The sequence below is a fragment of the Mandrillus leucophaeus genome, unplaced genomic scaffold, assembly GCF_000951045.1.
Source record: "Mandrillus leucophaeus isolate KB7577 unplaced genomic scaffold, Mleu.le_1.0 Scaffold294, whole genome shotgun sequence".
NCBI classification, from domain to species: domain Eukaryota; kingdom Metazoa; phylum Chordata; class Mammalia; order Primates; family Cercopithecidae; genus Mandrillus; species Mandrillus leucophaeus.
In genome coordinates this window covers 1,560,498-1,580,696 of record NW_012103076.1, presented here as the reverse complement: position 1 = coordinate 1,580,696, position 20,199 = coordinate 1,560,498, and the positions used below count along the sequence as shown (strand labels likewise).

Sequence of the window (20,199 nt, the reverse complement as noted above, 5' to 3'; positions counted from 1 at the left end):
GACCTCTACATATAAGACATATAACATATTATTTTTACTATAAACATTCCAGCATATTTTAATTATATTCAAGTAATAAAAAAATGGTATGTAGATTTATTCAACAAATTACTATTTTCAGTCTTCTTTATTTTTTGGTGTATAGGCAGACATTTTTTGCATATAGGATTTCTTTTAAACTTTCTTATAAAGTAAGTATGCTGGTGATGAGTTTTTGCATATAATGGAAATGTATAATGGAAAATGTCTTTATTTCCCTTTCATTTATGAAGGATATTTTTATTCAGTAACTGTTTCCAGGTTGATATTTTTTCTTTTATTATTTTAAAGATGGTGCTCCACTGTCTTCTCTCTTGTTTCCAACAAGAAATTCATTGTAATCTTTATCTTTGTTCGACCATTCAAAATATACCACCCCCTCCCCCACCTAGCTACTTTTAAGATTTTCACTCAATTAACCATTGGAGCAATTTCATTATTATGTAACATGCTAGCTTTCTTCAATTTAAAGAGCTTAAGGTTTGTTGAAATTCTTGGATTGTTGGATTTTTGTCTAATCTAATTTGGAAAATATATGGCCATTATTTCTCCAAATATTTGTTTCTTTTTGACTCTTTTAGGGATTCCAATTACAGTTCATTTATGCTTTGTTCACTTTTTTCCCTTCTTTTTAAAATTTAATTTAATTTTAAGTTCTGGGGTACGTGTGCAGGATGTACAGGTTTGTTACATAGGTAAACATAAGCCATGGTGGTTTGCTGCGCTTATCAACTCATTACCTAGGTATGAAGCTTGTATGCGTTAGCTATTTGTCTTGATGCTCTCCCTGCCCTTGCACCTGCCCACCCACCCAGCAGGCCCCAGAGTGTGTTGTTCCCCTTTTCCCTTCTTTTTATTTGTACTCTTTTTCACTTTGAAATGTTTCTACTGCAATGACTTTAAATTTTCAAATCTTTTTGCTCCATTGTTTAATCTGCCAATAATCCTATCTAGCATATTTTTCATTATGGATTTTTAAATTTTCATCTCTAGAAGTTTTATTTAGACTGTGTTTACGTCTCTCACATCTCTGTTTAACATGTTCAATCTTTCATCCTGATTTTTGAATATGAACTGTTTTAGTGTCCAATTATACTAACTCTATTATCTGTGTAATTTCTATATTAGCTTCCATTGATTAATTTTTCTCCTCATTGTGAATTTTATTTTCTTGCTTTTTAACTTGCTTTGAATACATGTCAACATGTCAGACATTATAGATTATAACTTGTTTAATTTTTACCAAAAATTGCTATACTCCTATAAATATTATTGGTTTTGTTCTGGGACAGAGTAGAGTCAGTTGGAAACATTATGATACTTTCAGGTTTTCCTTTTAAGCTTATCAGTTAGAAAAAGTAAAACATGATATTAGGGTTAATTTTTCTCTACCTCTGAGGCAAGGCCCTTCATTACCTAAGGTCCTGTGCATTGTAAGAAATTTTACTCTGGCTGGTGACAATACAAACTATTCCTGGCCCTGTATGACCTTTACAGGTTGTTTGTTCTAATCCTATGGATAAGTCTTTCCCTAGTTTTAGAATGTTACTTCACATTCATGTGTTGATCAGTACTTAGCTGAATACTTGAGTGGCTCTTGTCTTACTCCATTTGTGTTGCTGCAAAGAAATACTTGAGGCTAGGTAATTGACTAAGAGAGAGGTTTATTTGGTTTACAATTCTGCAGGCAGTTACAAGAATCATGGCACCAGCACTGGCTTCTGGGGAAGGCTTCAGGCTGCTTTCATTCATAGAATAAAGTGAAGGGGGAAGCCAGCTTGTGCAGAGATCATAGGGTGAGAGAGGAAGCAAGACAGAGGAAAAGTACTAGGCTCTTTTTAATAGTTCTCATGGGAACTAATATAGAATGAGAATTCATTCATTACCTTGCAAACAGCACCAAGCCATGCATGAAGGATCCACCCTCATAACCCAATACCTCCCACTAGGTCCCACCTCCAACACTAGGAATTAAGTTTTAACATGAGGTTTAGAGAGATCAGATATCCAAACCATAGCTGTTTCATTAGCAGATCCCCAAAGTTCTCTCTTGTATAGCTCTCACCTCTCAGAAACTCTGCCCTGCATTTTTGGTCATCTCGTTTACCTGGACTTCCAGCCCTACCTCCTCAACGCAAGAAGTCTATTAAGCTCTTTCTGGGTTCTTACACTTTGTGTCATAGCTTGGAAACTCTCCCAGCAACATGCAGGAGCAATCAAGGGCTTATGTAATTTGATTCCCATATGTCAGAGATTGTTCTTCTTCCTAGGTTGATCCTGAGCTTCTTGGGAAGATAAATTATGTCTATAGTTGTTTGTGATAGAAGAATAAATCTAATTATAATTACTCCATCTTGGTTAAAAGGGGAAGTACCCAGATCACAGTATTTTTTATAAGATTTATTGATCCAAGTCACTTGTATCAAGAATATCAACAGAGTACTTGTTTGATTTGCTAGTAAGTTTATATGTTTGACATCAACTTGTTAAAGTATTTTTTGTGAATCTATTAGACACTACAACTGATGTTTTCACAAAGAGTTTTCTTTTTAACTTTTTTCTTATTCTTTCCTTCCTTGTTTCCTCTCTCCCTCCCTCCATCCCTCCTTTCCTCCCTCCAATCCTTTTCTTTCTTTCCTTCCCTTTTCTTTTTCTTTTTTCTTTGCCTTCCTTCCTTCCTTCCTTCTTTCTTTCTTTCTTCCTTCTTTCTCTTTTTTCTTTCTTTCTTTCATTTCTTTCCTCTCTCTTTCTCATTTCTTACTTTTTTTCTTTCCTTCCTTCTTTCTTTCCTTTCTTTTTCCCTTTCAAAAAGCTTAACCAAATACCTTTAGTATTCTAGGAAAGTAAAGACATTTGCCAGGCAGGTGCACAACTTAGAGATGACAGGGAGATATGATGTGAGGAATTTAGATTGTTAGCAGCCTGGGGAAGCAGAAAAGACAAACTCCTTATAGTACAGTGTGAGTCACAGACTTTAAAATCAGTAGATTCACAGAATTTAGAACTTGGCTTACAATTGAAAAAAAAAAAAATCCATAGTACAATGAAGAACTTTTAAGGGTATGTATCATCATATATGTCACATTTCTGGAGTCCCGACTTCCTATAGAGTGTAGATGGAATCCAAAAAGAGAAGTTTACTAAACTGATTTTGATCTATGTTGGGAAATCTTTTCAAATTTAAAATCTCTCCAAAGTTATGACTTTCCTACTCTTTATTAAAATAGTACCTTGAAAGACAGGAAAGGAATGAACAACTCACCCTGGGCTCTTTTTTCTTGGGAAGGTTGGAAGAAGTTCCTAGTCCTTCTCCCTGACTTTTGTATCACACTATCTCAAAGTACTTCTTTCTCTAACATTGTGCCCACTCCCTACCAATATTGCACACCAGGCAGTTGTCAGGCCGTGCATTCAAACGCAGTGGGAGTAAATACCTGGAAATGATGTGTAGTGAGGCCCAGTGTCTCTCATCCTCTCTTAGCTAAACAGCTATCCTGGGCCTACTGAGGATTGCTGCCTTTAAGATGGTTTACTGAGCTTCCCGGAGTATTGTTACTGTGTCTCCAATAGGTGAGAGTCCTGAGATCTACTGGGAGGTAAAATGGAAATCATGGCAGGTTATTATTCCATTCATCATGTCATGCTTGTTAGCATGCTGTTTTATAGCCACATTGCTCCACAGTAGAACCATTTTAGTGTGCAAATTCTACATTTTTAGTTTAATTTGCAAAAGATATGATGTAAAGATAAACGAGTCTATGTTTCTCACTCACCAACAGGAATTATCCCCAGTAGATAAAGAGTGATCAATCAAGATAAGACAGAAGTCCTCCCCAATGAATATTAAATATCTTATTTGCAAAGAGGGAAAGGAACTAATGAGCAAGCACTACTAACAAATGTTGAGTTTCATTCAGCTTCCTAAGACATGTTTAAAGAGCTATGGACAGATCTTCATGCTATAAAGGACAATTGCTGCTTAGTTTCTTGGACAATCAGTGAGAATGAGGCACATCACTATCTAGAAGATGACTTCTGCGTCATATGCTTCCTGGTCAAAGCCCAGTTGAAACTTTTTCATACTTTTCATACTTTGTCCATTTTAAAACAAATTAATATTATAGAACAATTATTTTGTCCCAATTTCTTAAAACATGAAAAAAGAAGACAGCTTAGGCATCTGATATTTACCTTTGTGATGGGTTTCAAAATTATTGTATCAATCAAAGAAGTATATATTAAGTATCTCAATTTCCTGTGGTAGTTCACACAATGTAAGATAAAAGTGAAATAAAAACATTGCAACTGTAATCTTAAACAATACAACAGTTGACAATAGTCTAATGCTTTAGGTAATAAGTAACAATGATAATATTGAATATATATATAAAATTGTGATATATTATATATACACACATATATATATGCATACATATATATATATATAAAATTGCTGGACACTGTTTTAGGTTTGTTTGTTTGCTTGCTTGCTTTTTGAGACAGAGTCTTGCTCTGGTGCCCAGGCTGGAGTGCAGTGGTGCCATCTTGGCTCACTGCAACCCTTGCCTCTCGGGTTCAAGCAGTTCTTGTGCCTCAGCCCCCACTGTACTGGGATTACAGGCACCCACCACCATGTCTAGCTAATTTTTGTATTTTCAGTAGAGACCGGGTTTCACCATGTAGGCTGGTCTCAAACTCCTGACCTCAAGTAATCTGCCTGCCTTGGCCTCTCAAAGTGCTGGGATTATAGGCATGAGCCACCGCACCTGGCCTGTACTGGTATTTTATGTTTTTTCTCTAATTTTCATGGTAAGTTTTAGGTTATGTATAACAATCCTCATCTTATAAACGAAGAAAGTAATTGGTAGAAGTGGTTAAATAACTTGCCCAGTCACACAGCCATTGAGTAGAAGAACTGGTATACAAACTCCCAACTGTCTATTGCCCAAGTGTAAATTCTACCACACCACACTAACTCTTCATAGTAGTTGCCTAGGGTTGTTGTAACAAGAGATCACAACTTGGTGGCTTAAAGCAAGAGAAATGTATTCTCTTGTATTTCTGGAGGCTACAAATCTGAAATCAAGATGTCAGCAGGGTTGGTTTCTTCTAGAAACTCTGAGGGAGATTCTGTCCCATGCTTTTCTCCTAGCTTCTGGTGTTTGTAGGCAATGTTTTGGGTCAGTTGTCTCCTAGACATATCACTTCAATCTCTGCCTTTTATCTTTGCCATATATTAAATATGTACATGAGTTTGAAAGCATTTTTTATTAAAAAACTCAAATATCTTCACATGGTGGTTTCTCCTTTCTGTGTGTTTGTATCTCTTCTTTTCCTATAAGGACCGCAGTTGTGTTGGGTTAGGACCTACCCTAATATAATATGACTTCATCTTAACTTGATTACATCTGCAGGCCCTATTTCCAAATACAGTCACATTCATAGGTACTGGGGGTTAGGAACACAGAATAGCTTTTGGGGAAACACAGTTCAACTCATGACATTATTTAAATCTGATCTATGTTGTATTCTTTAAATGTATGGTTAAATAGAAAAAGTGTTCTTTGAGACCCAGAATCTGGCAGGTAATCGGTGCTCAATAAATTCACGATGAGTAATACTCCCATTAACACATCTTCACTCAACAGAAGCTTGAATTTAACCCCACATATCTCCTGAATCTATAACTGCAAAGGAAAATTAGAGGATTTTTTGTTGATAGAAAAATTAACTTATATTCCTATAATTTGATACCATTGCATTACATTACTTATTTCAAAATTAATGATTTCAGACAAGACTATGCCCATACAGATCTTATAGAGAACAAACAGCTACACATGTCATTGTACTGTTACAAAAGCAATGGATGATATAAAGAAGAAATGCAACACGTTGGTTTTAAAAAATTAAGTGGAAGGGTACAAATTGTTTTTTCTAATTGAAGAATTAACTTTGACTTGAGAGAATATAACAAATTAAATATATTCATGAAAATGAAAATATTCTCTATTGAATACCTCAGAAAAGCTTATTACACTTAAATGCATTTCGTGAAATGTATCTCCTGGCATATTTTTGATGATTTATAACAATATTGAAGTGTTATATCTTCATCAACGCCTTCTATTTGCTAATTTTTTGTGCAATTAAATATCTATCTGAAGTTTGTTTTTCTTTAAAGATTGATTGGGGCTTCAAATAAAATATAATAGTTAGCAATGTGAATAAAAAGGCTTGTTGGATTTCTGATATCCTCAAATATATCAAAATAAAGAGAATGGAAGAAAATAAGTATCAACAGAATATCTACTGTTAAGTAGAAAGGATTATGGATTCAAGGTAATATACAGTACTCCCCAAATCACATTGATCTAATTTTGTAACTCTAAAAATTCAAGGGGTTGAAACTGATAATACTAAGGTGTTTTTCAGCTTAATCATTGTGTGATTAAAGTTTAATTATTCTAATCAAAGGCCATGGTATTTGTCTCATTGGTATTACTTTCTCTGAGAGACCTAAGGGGATTAGAGGGAATAGATAAGTAGATTATGGAAGGTCTTCAAAGTAGGAGAGAAAGAATAGACTGTAGCCATCAACTACGGACAGGAGGATACAAAATATTTGGAGGTCTCAGTAGTCTGCTTAAGATCCAACAAGGCAGGCACTACCGCAAATGACACAGAAAACTTGTTTGTTGTGATTTTGTTTTAAACATACTACACAACAGATGTGCCATCATCCTGTTTTTGTCGGACATCTAAATAAATAAAATGGATTCTGTTTTTTACTTTATTATCTCAATTTCAATAACCTTAATTTCCTAATTAGGAAATTAATGTTCTAATTATATCAGACTAGAAGGTTGTTTTCTGTGTTTAAGATGGAATTCACGAAATCATTCCTCCTCCTTGCTCCAGCTGCTAAGGAACAATCATGCCCAGTGTAAACTTCATTGTAATACGATGGTCACCATTTCATCCCTGGAAAAGGGGATGTTGAACCATGAGGTTTTGTCTAAATAATCTAAGTCATTTGTTTGAAAGTGTCTGAAATGTATGGTTGCATGGATGATCGCTCTGATCTTGTAGTCATAGAAATGGTAAACATATATGAGGAGTGCCCTCTTCAAGGTTTTAGCTTGTCAATGATTGATTTAGATTGCACTGAATTCATAGAAATCACCAGTTAAAAGTATAACACAATGAGCCGTCTCAACTCTGGAAATATTTGATTCAACGACTGTGCTCATATTTCATTAGATGATTAATTGTATGAATGGCTGAGAGTGCTAAAGAAAGTAGAAATTGGGGAATTTGTGTCAGAAACTTAGCCACTCCGAGCCTGTGCTTTCCCATATACAATATGGGGAGACTCAAATGATAATACTATACTGTGAAATCAGTTTCAGGAATAGTTATTCATCAATAAGGCTAACTTTCTCAGATCTATTCCAATTATTCCTCATTGCACCAAATGGTGCCATGATGTGAAACATTTCAGTCAATACAGTGGAGACAATAAAATCAGTATGACTTTAATCATAGGTGTATCATAGTTTTCCAGCAATCTGTCTTTCTAGTTTATAGCATTTAATTCATTTCCTACCAGTGCTGATTTGGGCGATACAGTAAGTCTAACAGACTACATTTTCTAGAGAACATAGCGTTGAATGCATGGACTCAGAAAGCATAGTCGAGTTTTGTACCCCCGCAAAGGAGTCACAACCCTGCACATTACAACCTAGTATTGCCAAATTCCAAACAGACATTTAGCTTCAGGATCTAGGAATAATATGTCAAAATTATCAAGAATCCTCAGAAATTCCTAAAGTTCTAAGATATTCTATATTTTCATAATTTATTTGCAGATTTTAAAATGCAAAACTATACATTTATTATTGTATATTTTCCTTTAAAAATCTCTAAAACTTTATATAATCCATAGAAGAATGATTTCCTATTGTTGTCACTTCCTATATTTTTAAAATATATAATTTTGGCTTATATCAAATATTCAAGACAGGAAAACACCAGCAAACATAATTTTGATACATTCAGATCTCCTAGCATCATTAAGAATACCACACACAGTCGTGTCAAAATTGCCAACTGAAGGATTTATTTTGCTTTCAAAACTTATTTGCTGGAACATCACTCGCAGAATTTGTATAATAAATATAATGCATATAAACTTATTAATATCTATTTTATTTGCAAGAATCACTCATTGTTTCCAGCAGACAGGCCCATAAACACATACTCACAGCACTAGTTATAAGCAAGAGCAATTGATTATATTATGACCACTTCTCTCTTAGGCACTCCTGTCCTCACTACCAGAAATGTCAACATTATCCTTCCATTCCTAATGTCCTGTTTCTTGCTTTTGCATTTAATGTGATATCAGCAGATTCCTTTGAATCAGTAAGATCTCTATGCTGATTGTTAAACCTTAAATCTCACAGAATTGTAATACTTTTCCCTGTTTTTCTGACTCCTTGACTCAATTTTCTCAGGATATGGAAAGTCACATAAATTTTCAGAGAAATGCCAGGCTAGAATCTCTATACAGTTACACTGATTATCAGAGCAACCAAATCCCTGGTTTAATCAGTTGTACTTTATGGTCCACAGTAGATTGTTAATTTCATTAGAAGAATATTTTCCTTCATTGGAACTACATATTTGAATATTCCCCTCTGTTAAAACTCTGGGACCCTGAGGATACTATTAGTAAATATATTTTGAGTCAGCTAGAATAGATTCATATCACCTGTATAACAATAAATAGAAACAGTGTTTTATCAGTGCTTAATCATTCAGCACAGTGTATGGTAATAATTGAGTGTGCCAGCTTTGGAACCAAAAACCTTTGACTCAAATTCCCATAATACCACTAATCACTTATGAAATCTTTGGGCAGTTACTTCACTGAGTAAAGTAAATTTTAGTTTCCTCATCTGTAAAGTAAACTTTAGTTTCTTCATCTGTAAAAAGAGGAGAATAAATATTTTTTGCTTCCCAGAGATTTTATTTTTCAGATCATTTTATAAGTAACGGGATAGCTAGACTTAGCTCCCTCTGCAGGGATAATCACCATCTTAAGATTGTTAGGCAATCTTCCCAAGCATTTTCTTTGTGTTTACTATGTGGTTGTAGCCACAAAAGACATATTTGGCAACCTTTAACGTATTAACATATTAGATCAATGTTATCTTGTGTTAGATATCATTTGGCAGCTTGCTTTTCCTACTCAAAATTATTATTTCTTCTTATATTTATCAAACTTGACAAATGTAGATTCCATTTATTCTTTTTAGTCATTATATAGTATTCCTTGTTTGGATATTACCCAGTTCCTATGTATTATCCTTGGCGTGCATGTGCAAGTATTCACTTAGCACATAGACTAGAAATCAAACAGCTGGTTGCCAGGTAATATGAATCATCACATTTATTGTTTACTAGTAAATTGCTTGCAGCGTTCCATTTACACGTATTCTCACCAATGTGTGATATTTTTTGCTAATTTTTTTCCCAACTTGATGGGTATGAAATGACATCTCATTGCTGTTTCAATTTTCATTATCTGATTACTGGCAGGGTTAAGCAGCTTTTCATAGGTTTATTGGCGATTCCAGTTTTCTCCTCTGGGGGTTGTTGATAGGCTCTGGTCATTTTTCTGTTTTTCTTAATTGTATCTAGGAATTCTTTACACAGAGATGCCACAAAGTTTAACTTTGGCCTCAGCACTTAGGAAAAGATATACTTGGTTTCAGCCTTGGCTTCAGACTTTGAAAGACAGAGTAACAAATATCTCCTTCTTTTCTGGCCCCTTCATAATCTGCCTGTTCAATGGAGGTAGAACCACTCAAATTCCTACAATCTCTAATCAAGGCAGTGACATCAGGTATACCAACAAGGTGTAGCCCTCAAATTGGCTGTTAACCTCTGAATACTTATTAAGTATTCATTTTCAAACTTAGGAAAGCAGTCTAGATGTAACTTGGAATAAAAACCTCCATGGGCTTCTTCGGGCTGTTGAAATATAAGCATATTTATGTGTTTCAATAATAAAATGTTGAAATAATGCTGATTTTGAAAGCTGTTAATTTGCTGTACAAAAATTATTAAGAACTTTCAAACAGTTAAACAATATTAGCAGTTATTATGAGTAAGAGAGAGTGCATTAGATAGATAACATTAACAAGAACATAATATCCGTTTTAAGCCAGCAAATGTTTATAAAAATTTAAATGCTAATAAAACAGGAGAATAATAGAAATTAGATTATATCACAATGCTAATCTTTAGAAGCATTAAGAGCTATATTTAATTTTTAGTTATTTAATGCAGCTTAGGCCAGAGTCTTTCAAGAAAAAAAGTCTTATTTGAGAAGTCTTCATATCTCGTGAGGATGAATTAAAAGCGGAATCTCAACTTTGCTACCTTTAAATGTCACGGAGAGAAAAAACTGCAAAATCATGTGCAACAATATCCATGATAAATCATCTTTGATCTCAACATAACAGAGACTATAAGGACTATAAAGACTAGAAGAAAGAGTAGAAGGTAAATAAAATAATTCAAAACATTTTTTTCTCACTTACCAAACTTTAGAAGAAAATACTTTAAGTATACTTTAAGGAAACAATTTCTTATCCCTTTGAGTCTATGTAGGCTGAAATTTTAAGTAATACTGAAATAATGTTTAGAGTTGCCTGTGTTAGATATCTGAAGCTTAAGGATTTTTTAAATGTGCCACAAATTTTTTAACTTTTTTTCCTAGAAATTTTACCGATTTTTTTCTGATTTTAATTTATGTGTGTATAAATATCTTAGTGATATTATGACACATCACATTGTTGCAAATGAACTACTCTTTTAGTGCATCAGTGTTCAGAGTAATGACTGTATTAGCCTACACTAGCCAATAGTGCAGAGCAGTAATTTTCCCTGCACCATATCAAACTTTTAAATCCAACTGTTCAAATTAGCAATAAGTAAATTGCCATACTTACTCATTTTTGTAAAAAAAAAAAATCAGATTTGATCTCATACCTAAGACATTAAATCTGTAATATTGGCAATCAGAGCTAGCCATATATTTGTCATTCAGCCACCATGTGTATTTGGCCAGTTTCTATCCAGTGGATATTTCAAATATCTTTTTCCAGTCTGTTAGTTTACTTTAAAGATTTTGTTTATGACATCTTTTGGGTAAACTTCAGCACTTTGATGATCCTCTTTTATTGTCTTCTGTACCTCTACAGCTACGGAGACTGGCTGTCAAATTTTAATTTTAATTTTAATTCTATTACAGTTTATCCACAATCAATTCAGAACCAGGTCTTCCATGGTGGCTCACAGTTCCTGCACCCTACAATATTGTGGTAATGATGAAAGCTAGCCATCTTGTTTATTACATGTTTCTCAGTACTAAACATGGAGTCAGAATTCTCTCACCACTGTGGGACTCCAGGCCCCTCACTGTGGTACTTCTCTTGCTGGCACCTGGAAAGCCTGTTAGAGCACCTAGAAAGCCTGTACCTCTGTTGGGAGTGCACATCTACTACTTGAGTTGCCTTCTCCATATCTTTTATCTTGGTCTACTTCTCCATCGGTCATGTTAAGTTGCCAAATATGGTACCTAGAATATCATAGGTTCTTAATAAGTACTATGAGAATGAATATAGTTATAATAAGCAAAATCAAAATCTTTATCATCTTATTAGGTAAGGAAAAAAAACTACAGATATGATGCAATAAAATTCCAACTGGACAAATGCGTAATTTACTTCAGGACTCTCTTAAAAGCAGCACATTTTAATTTTGGTAACGTTTTTCTGTTAGAACAATTTCCTTAATATTTAGCCAAATTCTGCCTCCTTACCATTTTTCCAGCAAGTCCCATTTGTCCCGTGTATGTTTTCAGAGTAAGTATAAACATATTTTTTCCTACATGAGCCCTTCAAGTATTTAAGTATAATCATCTTAATCTCTTCTTTATGTCTTTTCTTCTTTTATCATCTTTTATTACACAATTCATTTTAATTTCATGTGGCCACCTTCAGAGTACATGATATCCTAATTCCTTTTATAATACGTGTCATTTGGAATATAAAAGCATCCCTCTTCTGGCCTGACTGCCTAAGGACCATAGGATAACCATCTCCCTTATTCTTTCCAGAACTATGCATCTTGAAATCTACCTCAGTTTGCACACAGCATTTATCCACTACAATTTGCCCATTTATGACTAATATCGAGCTTTTGCTTTTTACCTGGCAGTTTGACCATGTCTCTACTGTGTGTTCCTCATACTGTAAACCAGGCTTTAGTTTGCACAGGAGTGTACGAGATCCTCGAGTGGAGAGACAACTCACTGTCCACCTATACATTCCTAAATTCTAACGTAAGGAAACTCGCAAGGCATTGTAAACACTTAATGACTGAATGACAAATAAATGAGAGACCTAGTTTTTAAATATAAACTATTTTGAGTATGTTCATCACTATTTTACCTATGTAACTCCATTTTTGCTCCTAAGCACGGAATTGTATCGGTTTATTTTTGTTCAAAGATCTAAAGTGCACATAATTCCATAAGGACACTCCATAGTTCATGTTACACAATTGTCATTGGCCAAGGCCAGACTTTTCATTTGTTGCTATCAAAATTTAGCATGGTATCTTGGACTCATTACTCCTACCTCTTGTAATTTGATTCCCTGTGATTAACTGTCTTCCACAGCTTTGTAGTATTTGCAATTTTCTTAAGCAGAGAAAGAAGATTAAGATACAGGAAACAACAACAAAGAGTAAATGATATATTAAGTAATGAATTGTAAGTTACAGATTTTAAATGCTCGCAGAATTTGGCAAAGAAGTAGAACTTGAACATGTGAACTAGATAAGAAAAGAATAGAATCACTGAGATGTGAGCTCAGTTAAGAAGGCTAGGTGGGATTTGGGTAAGTAGAAAAGAAAGGAACTTGTGAGAAAAGGAGAAAAAAAAAAGCAGCTCTGTTTGTTTGCCACAGGAAGTGGGAAGTGGCAAGATAATCATCTGGATAGTTGGAATCAGGATCTCTCCTCTTTCTGATCTTCTCTCTTTTAATGTAGATAAAGTAAGAGACATTGTCAAGATGAATTTTGCCTTGTATCTACAGCTTTCTGGTAGACATAAGTTTGCAATTTTAAAATTTATATTAGCAAAAAATACAAAGAGAGAGGGGGACAGGGCTGGTAGGATGTGGAGTAGTAAAGATTGCTGCTTTTTCTGTTGTTACTTCTTTTCCAGGCAGACTCAGCCTTTAAGAGAAGACCTTATTCTGACTTTTCATCCTAATTCATAGTACGTCTTTCTGGAGGTCTAAGGACTTTTCTACTTGCTTCCAATTGAGAAGTCACTCAGATGGCTGACATCTACAAATCTCAAATCTTGTAAATAAATGCATGTTTAGATGGGAGGCTAAAGACTTCATTACCTTATATTCGCTCTTTGTTAACTATTTGCCGCATCCCACGTGACAACACTAGAATTTCTATTTCTAACACTATGAATTGTATAAGTAACATGTTTTTTGTTTTTCAGTTTATATTGACTGATAAAATACATAGGACCTGATTTGTTCCTGTCTACCACAAATATTTACATCATCATATAATTCACTTTTTAGCTTTATTACCTATAGTTCTCTGTCCTCACACTTGTTTTACTTCTCTTCCATTTTTATATCATGGTGCCATTCCCCAATTTAGCTTAACATCCTGAACATCCCATCTGAGAACCATTAATCTAAATAATTTTGTCTAAAACAAGGATGTTAATTTAAACATAATATTTGGCTTACAGCTAAAATAAAATTGGGTAATCAAGTGGCAAATGCTAAACTCTTACTAACATGTAGTTTTAAAGGTTTATTTTATTGCATTGTGTAACAAAGAAATGTGTGCAATGCAATTGCATTGCATTGTATCACACCGTGTGCATAATTTGCAACAGATAGATTATTAAAGTTACTAAAGAGCTTCTACATTGCTTTGTGTATACATTTAGAAATATTTTCAAGTACTAAAATAATAATGGTAAGAATGGGCTTGACATATATATTGCTTTTCAGTTTAACATATTTCTGATGCCTACAGTCAAAGATAAAGATTCAGGATTTTACTTTAAAAATAATGTGATGATAATATAATCAGAATTCAGATGGCTTCCAAAGCAGAAGACTCACATCCAAATTCCCAGTTCTCTCAGAGCACTGTTGGAGGCATTCAATAACAAACCAACAACAAAAGTGATATCTGGCATTTTTTTAATCAAAAAGTTTTGTGCAGATTTTAGATAACTACAGTCTATTCAGTCTAGTCTATGATGAGGACAGAAATGGACTTTTAGAGGATGTTTTGTTGAGCATGAAATAAATGCAGATGAGAAAACATTTCTAATGTCTACATCTTTCTTTGACTTCTGAAGTGAATATTCCACATTCAGAACAATTCAAAATACCCTTCAATAGTTGCATTGTCTCCATGCAGTGTAAGTGCTCCTTTCCCAGGACAGAATTTTAATGAAAGAGTTAATAAAACTGTATTTTTGAGCTTCCTTGCCCCTGAAGAGATTTTTAGGTTCCGTCAATCAGTTGTTCCTTTACAAAACTGATTTGTAGTTGAATTCTGTGGGGAAAGTGGAAGTTTCAGAGAACCCGTTTTTGGATCAAGCAGAGTTGGTGGCATAGGAGGTGGCATTGATAGAGGCTTCCTGATTGGGTGACTACCTGATCATGGCAGAGGAGCAATATTCTCACGGTGTTTCTGGAAGCTCGGCTGAGAGTCTCTTTCTTTCTGTCTAAACTAGAAAAAGTGAATTTGATTGTCTGCAACAAGAACCCTGTTTATGACAAACTTTTACCACAGAGCCATCACAAATTAATTTATCTGAAACAGTCTTAAATTTGTGTCTGTTTTATCTACTTTGTGATTTAATGTATTACGTTCTCTCCCAGACATGTATCTATATGACTGCTTTCTCACTATACTGCCATTCAGAACTTCATGAGACTCACAGAATAAATTATACCTAAACCCATAAAATATTGACTAAAGAATTTAAAAAAAAAATACTTGCAGAGTTATCAGTGTAAGTATACTTTTCTTCTACTACCCTACAATTACAACTTAATCTTTACATTTAAAATGTTTAAATATCACCATTCTCCATAAGCCATAATTACTACATGCACAAGTGGACACAGTTAATGAGGTAATTAGGCTACAATAAAGCAATCTATGAATTAATCAATAATCATTTATGGAGCACTATTGTGTAGCAATCTTGGCTAGGTCTAAAGTAGCCCAGTGCTTAGTCCACTTTACAGCATAGTCCACTTTACAGCATTTACTCCAATACATTGGAGTATTCAATATATACAAAACCACAGTTGGGGCAACACCCCTACTAAAAGGAGGAATAGTTGATAGCCCTGGAAGAAACAAGTGAGGTTCTAAGCCTGGCCCTATCCAACTCTGACATTTTTAAACTGGAAGATACATGAGATAATATTCTGAATACCATTGTAATTTCTAAAATGGCTTTTTCCCAACTCACTCACCTGCAGACACTTCAAACTGCAGGCCTAGCCTAATCCAGTTTTTGAGTCAATATTGGCCCTCCCAAATGCAGAATATTATAGCATCATCATGGAGACACAGTGGGGAGTAGGATTGTCTCCACTGCCAATGGCCCAGTGCTTGTTGTGTGTAGAGTGAGACTCAGACATCTGTTTGTTTACCAAGCCACAGCCTTCCCCCAAGCATCATTGTATTCAGTTTGGATTACTAATCAGGGTTTCATTACCATCCCCTGAGAGCTGGACCCCATCACTTGGGTTTCCAGCCATGGATGTGACCCTCTGCCAAAGGACCATCTGGACCTGCAGTGTTGCCATCCACCTGATGGCCATTATTGCCTCTGCCTGAGGCCTCCTACCACATGCCCCAGCAGGCAAGGCTGGACACCTTCAGACACAGACATTGGCCTGAAGCAAGCCTGAGATAATGACACATCATGAAACATCAAAATGAATGCTGCTAGTTACGCTCCTCAAGGGTCAATCCCATAAAATCGCTAATATTTATTAAGTACTTCTTTTGTGCCAAGCACTGTTCTAAACACTTTGTATACATTATTTCACTTAATCTTTATAATAATCCATAAATTGGAGAGTATAATCATTACCATTTAAAAATATATATAAAGGATGTTTGACGGAGCATGCTTTAGTAATTTACCCAAGTTTCAGAGCTTATAAGTGATGAGCCAGGTTTTGAGCCTAATCACAAGCTCTTAATGACTAGGTCATGATAATTAACACCTCATCTCCCAACATGTAGTGCTTGACTTCAGCCTCATACCTCCCATAGGCTGAGATTTTAACATTCCATGCACACTAAGAAATATATTTATTACTATTTTAATTACATGAAACACGGCAAAAACGCGTATAACTTTTAAAAATTATCTTTTTTTCTTTTAAACGGCTTTTTTAAATTGAAAATATTTTAGTCTTGTGCATTGTTTGAAAATATTTTGAAATAATTTGTTTCGAAAACTTTGTAAAGTATTTCATAAACTTTCCAAAGTAACAAAATCAAATGATGGGTATAATGCATCCTTTTCTGATCTCTGGGTAATGAAGTAAAGACCCAGATTGAAGGCCGGAGTGGTTATCTTGGGATGGTATGTGATCTCAGGAATGTACAGTGTGCTGGTTATTTAGAGGTTTTCCTGACCATTTTCCTAGTTCTTGGTTCTATTCTAGCCACTGAGGTGCCACATAAGTAGAAGAGGATCAGTGGTCATACCACTACCAAAGGCAGACATTGAGAGAAATACTGTATTTGTTTGGGTGAACCACAGTGTTTCTTTACTCTCTCTCTCTCCCTTCTCCTCCCCTCTACAGACAACTCTCTCCAAATCTACTTAAACATGCAGCCTTCTTTTGGAAGAGAAAGATTCTGATATTCATTAACAATTAAATTAATCTTCAAGAAGCCCAAATAGTGATTATATTTGAATAAGTATTTTAATGGGAAAAATAAGGTGAATACGAACAGATCCAGACAGGAGAAATATTATCCTTTTAGGTCTTTAACTCTTTATGCATTATGTTTTTCTTCTAGAATTTTCTTCCGCTTCCTTTCATGTAATGACATGAATATGCTCCAGTGGATCCTAGGGTATCTTTCACATGAGGTTACCCTTACCCTTTGGATGTCAGGTGGAACAAAGGGATGGAAGATTTTTTGTACTGGGATATTCAGTAAACCCCTAGGCCTACCTATTATGTAGTTAGAGTTAGAGAAGCAAATGATGTCCGTGAGGGCCTACTAGGCACAAGAGGATGAAAGTTTAACTTAAAGTTTAGATGCTAATATTCTAGCTAATAATAATGTATGATTGCCTCATGTGCTCTCTTTTTTTATATTTCTCTCCTAATATATAAAGATGGGTTTCAAAAGATAGGCAGTCTAGGATTCAAATTCTGATCATCTTTACACTCTGTAAAATAACGGATATATTTTTTAAAACATTGTATTTAATACACGCCAATGCCAAAGGCTTTCTACAGACTCATGTGGAATGGGACGATGCCCACAATGTTGATAAATTGACAGAATAATATAAAGAACCCAAAAGACATGTGCCATGAATTCTGTAGCCACATTTGGACATGAGTGTGAGCCAGAAGATCATTCTATTTGGGAAAATTTAAATTGGGTGCAAGAAGTATTAGCTAACAGTCAGAACCAAGGTATGATCCAAAGTGATAAAACTTGATGAAGTTGGAAGAAGCAAAAAGGAGAGGAATAAGTGACAGAGAGTTGGTATGGATCCTCAGAGTAAGACAGAAACACAAGTAGTTTCAAGGGCATTTGACAACATGAAGTGCCAGCTATATTAGGGCACAGGAGAAAAAAAAATGTTTTCTGGACAGACTTAATTTCTGAAGTGCCTTCTCCTCTTATACTACCATGGAAATTACAGTGTTCTTCTGCTGTCTCACCACCTTTCACATTAAAAAAAAAAAAATCATGCCTTTCCTTACCTGTCTACCTAATTAGACATCCGTGAATGAGAAATGTGTCTATGTATCTTCAGTTTCTATATGTCCACTACAATCCTCGTGCCTGGAATAGGAGAGGTGTTCAATAAATCCACGAACAAAGAAGAAACTGAAGTTCTAAGGTCCAAACAATGTTGATACTTTGTGAACCAGTAGGGGTTTGCCTCTTTCTAATGCCTCCTGGAGCACAAGTGTTCCCAGAATCTGGAGCAGGGTTAAAAGCAGAGATGAATAATGATCCCTATTGTAAAGTTCCAGGGATCCAGGTAAGATAACATGCCCCACTCCAGGGAGAATATATATACTTTTTTTTAAGAAGACACAAGAAATGAATAGAAACACTCTAGAATGGAATGCAGCCTGTGTTTGTAAGAGGACTTTAATATTAAGCCCCCAATAAATATTTGATAAATGAATGAATGGTTCTGTCCGAAGGGGTTAATCATTAAAATGCTCAGAGGAGACCTCAGCAGGCCCTTGAAGAACATAGCAATTTAAGAAGTAAAAAGGAGGGCACAGGGGAATGTTAGGGTCAAGCCAAACATTGAATTCAGGATGGCATATGGAATTTACTGTAAGTGGTCTCTGTGCTGAGATGCTTCTTACTGTTTGTGCAAATTTAGTTCTGTTAACTTTTCCCAAAACTTCTCTATCACCTTATCTTGGAGCTTAGTTCTAACTCTGTCTACTATGTCCATACGCTGGGAATGTCTTCAAGATAATATTATCTTGTTAAAATTTGGCTTCAGACTTCAGGACTTTTACATTCTTGGATGGGGATCTAAACAAGACACGAACTAATCATAAAGAAATATGGCTCCTTCTCCATTATTTTAAACAAGAAAATATTATTGTTATTGTAGCTGTTTGACAAGCAAGGACATTAAACTTGCTATGGATAAGAAATTTGAAAGTTGATTTTTTTTGAGGCAGACAATAAGGAAGAGTGTTTTTGGACATACTTTGCTCAAACCTTTCCTGTGTTTGAGTATTCCACCCAAATAGAACTTTCTCCATTGAGCCATTTGCTGTCCTGTCAGCTAAAAACAAAAACAAAAACAATAAAGCCAAACAAAACAAAACAAAGAGCAAAAACCATTTTATCTTCTTGATACTTGGCACTTGATGTGTAACACAGAGACTACATTCTTACAATCGGTCAGAAGCAGAACTTGACCAATACGAAACAACACATATCCTAAGGAAACAACATGCACAGATAATTTGCAGGAAGTTTAGAACAACAATAAATTATTTTAATTCACTCTGTATTGCAAAGCTTGTTGCTTTTCGTAATGCCTTGATACAACACGTGGGATGAAGAATCTATTTTTTTAAAGAAAGACAGTTCTAATCTCCTGATCTAGATACCGTTTGCTACAAATTTTGTTAACACATTTGCCTGGGAAAAGTTTGCAAACAAAGGCAAAGACAGACAAAGAGCATATGCTAAATTGATCATTTTTGTGTCTGAATATTCACTATTTGAGAGACAAGAAACTGTTCAATCTGATTTGGGTTATGATTATACTGTAGTCCAAATTGAAGTGTCTGTGGAAATGGATTGGGTGAGCTTCTCGGTTGTCAGTCATATCACTTATTCCGTGCAGAGTGAGATGAGGGCACTCATGGGAAACGGTAGAAGTGGTTCTGTGATCTACCGAGACAGATGGGTGTTCCTTTCCTTTGAGGAAGCCCTTCCTGCCTCCTTGAGCAGCTACTGCGGATGAAGAGCAGGGAGCAAACACCCTCTCTGAATTAGTCCATTCTCACACTGCTATAAAGAAATACCTGAAATTAAATAATTTATAAAGAAAAGAGGTTTAATTGGCTCATAGTTCCACGGGCTGTACAGGAAGAATGGCTGAGGAGGCCTCAGGAAACTTTCAATCATGGCAGAAGGGGAAGCAATGTTATATAACTAGAGCAGGAGAGAAGTGAGCAAAGGGGAGGGACTACGTCTTTTTTTTATTTTTATTTTTTCAGACAGACCCTTACTTTGTTGTCTAGGCTGGAGTACAGTGCA

General features: G+C 35.1%; 2 long non-coding RNA genes across 2 annotated transcripts in view; one reads left to right on the top strand and one right to left on the bottom strand.

Annotated features, from left to right (window-relative positions):
• LOC105543934 overlaps nt 1-20,199 on the bottom strand; it is a 602,815-nt gene that overhangs the window by 500,292 nt on the left and 82,324 nt on the right. The window lies entirely within an intron of this gene.
• On the top strand, nt 10,411-17,569 carry LOC105543933. Its single transcript, XR_001006694.1, has 3 exons — nt 10,411-10,614; nt 11,366-11,435; nt 17,230-17,569. It is a non-coding gene; the product is annotated as an uncharacterized LOC105543933 (long non-coding RNA).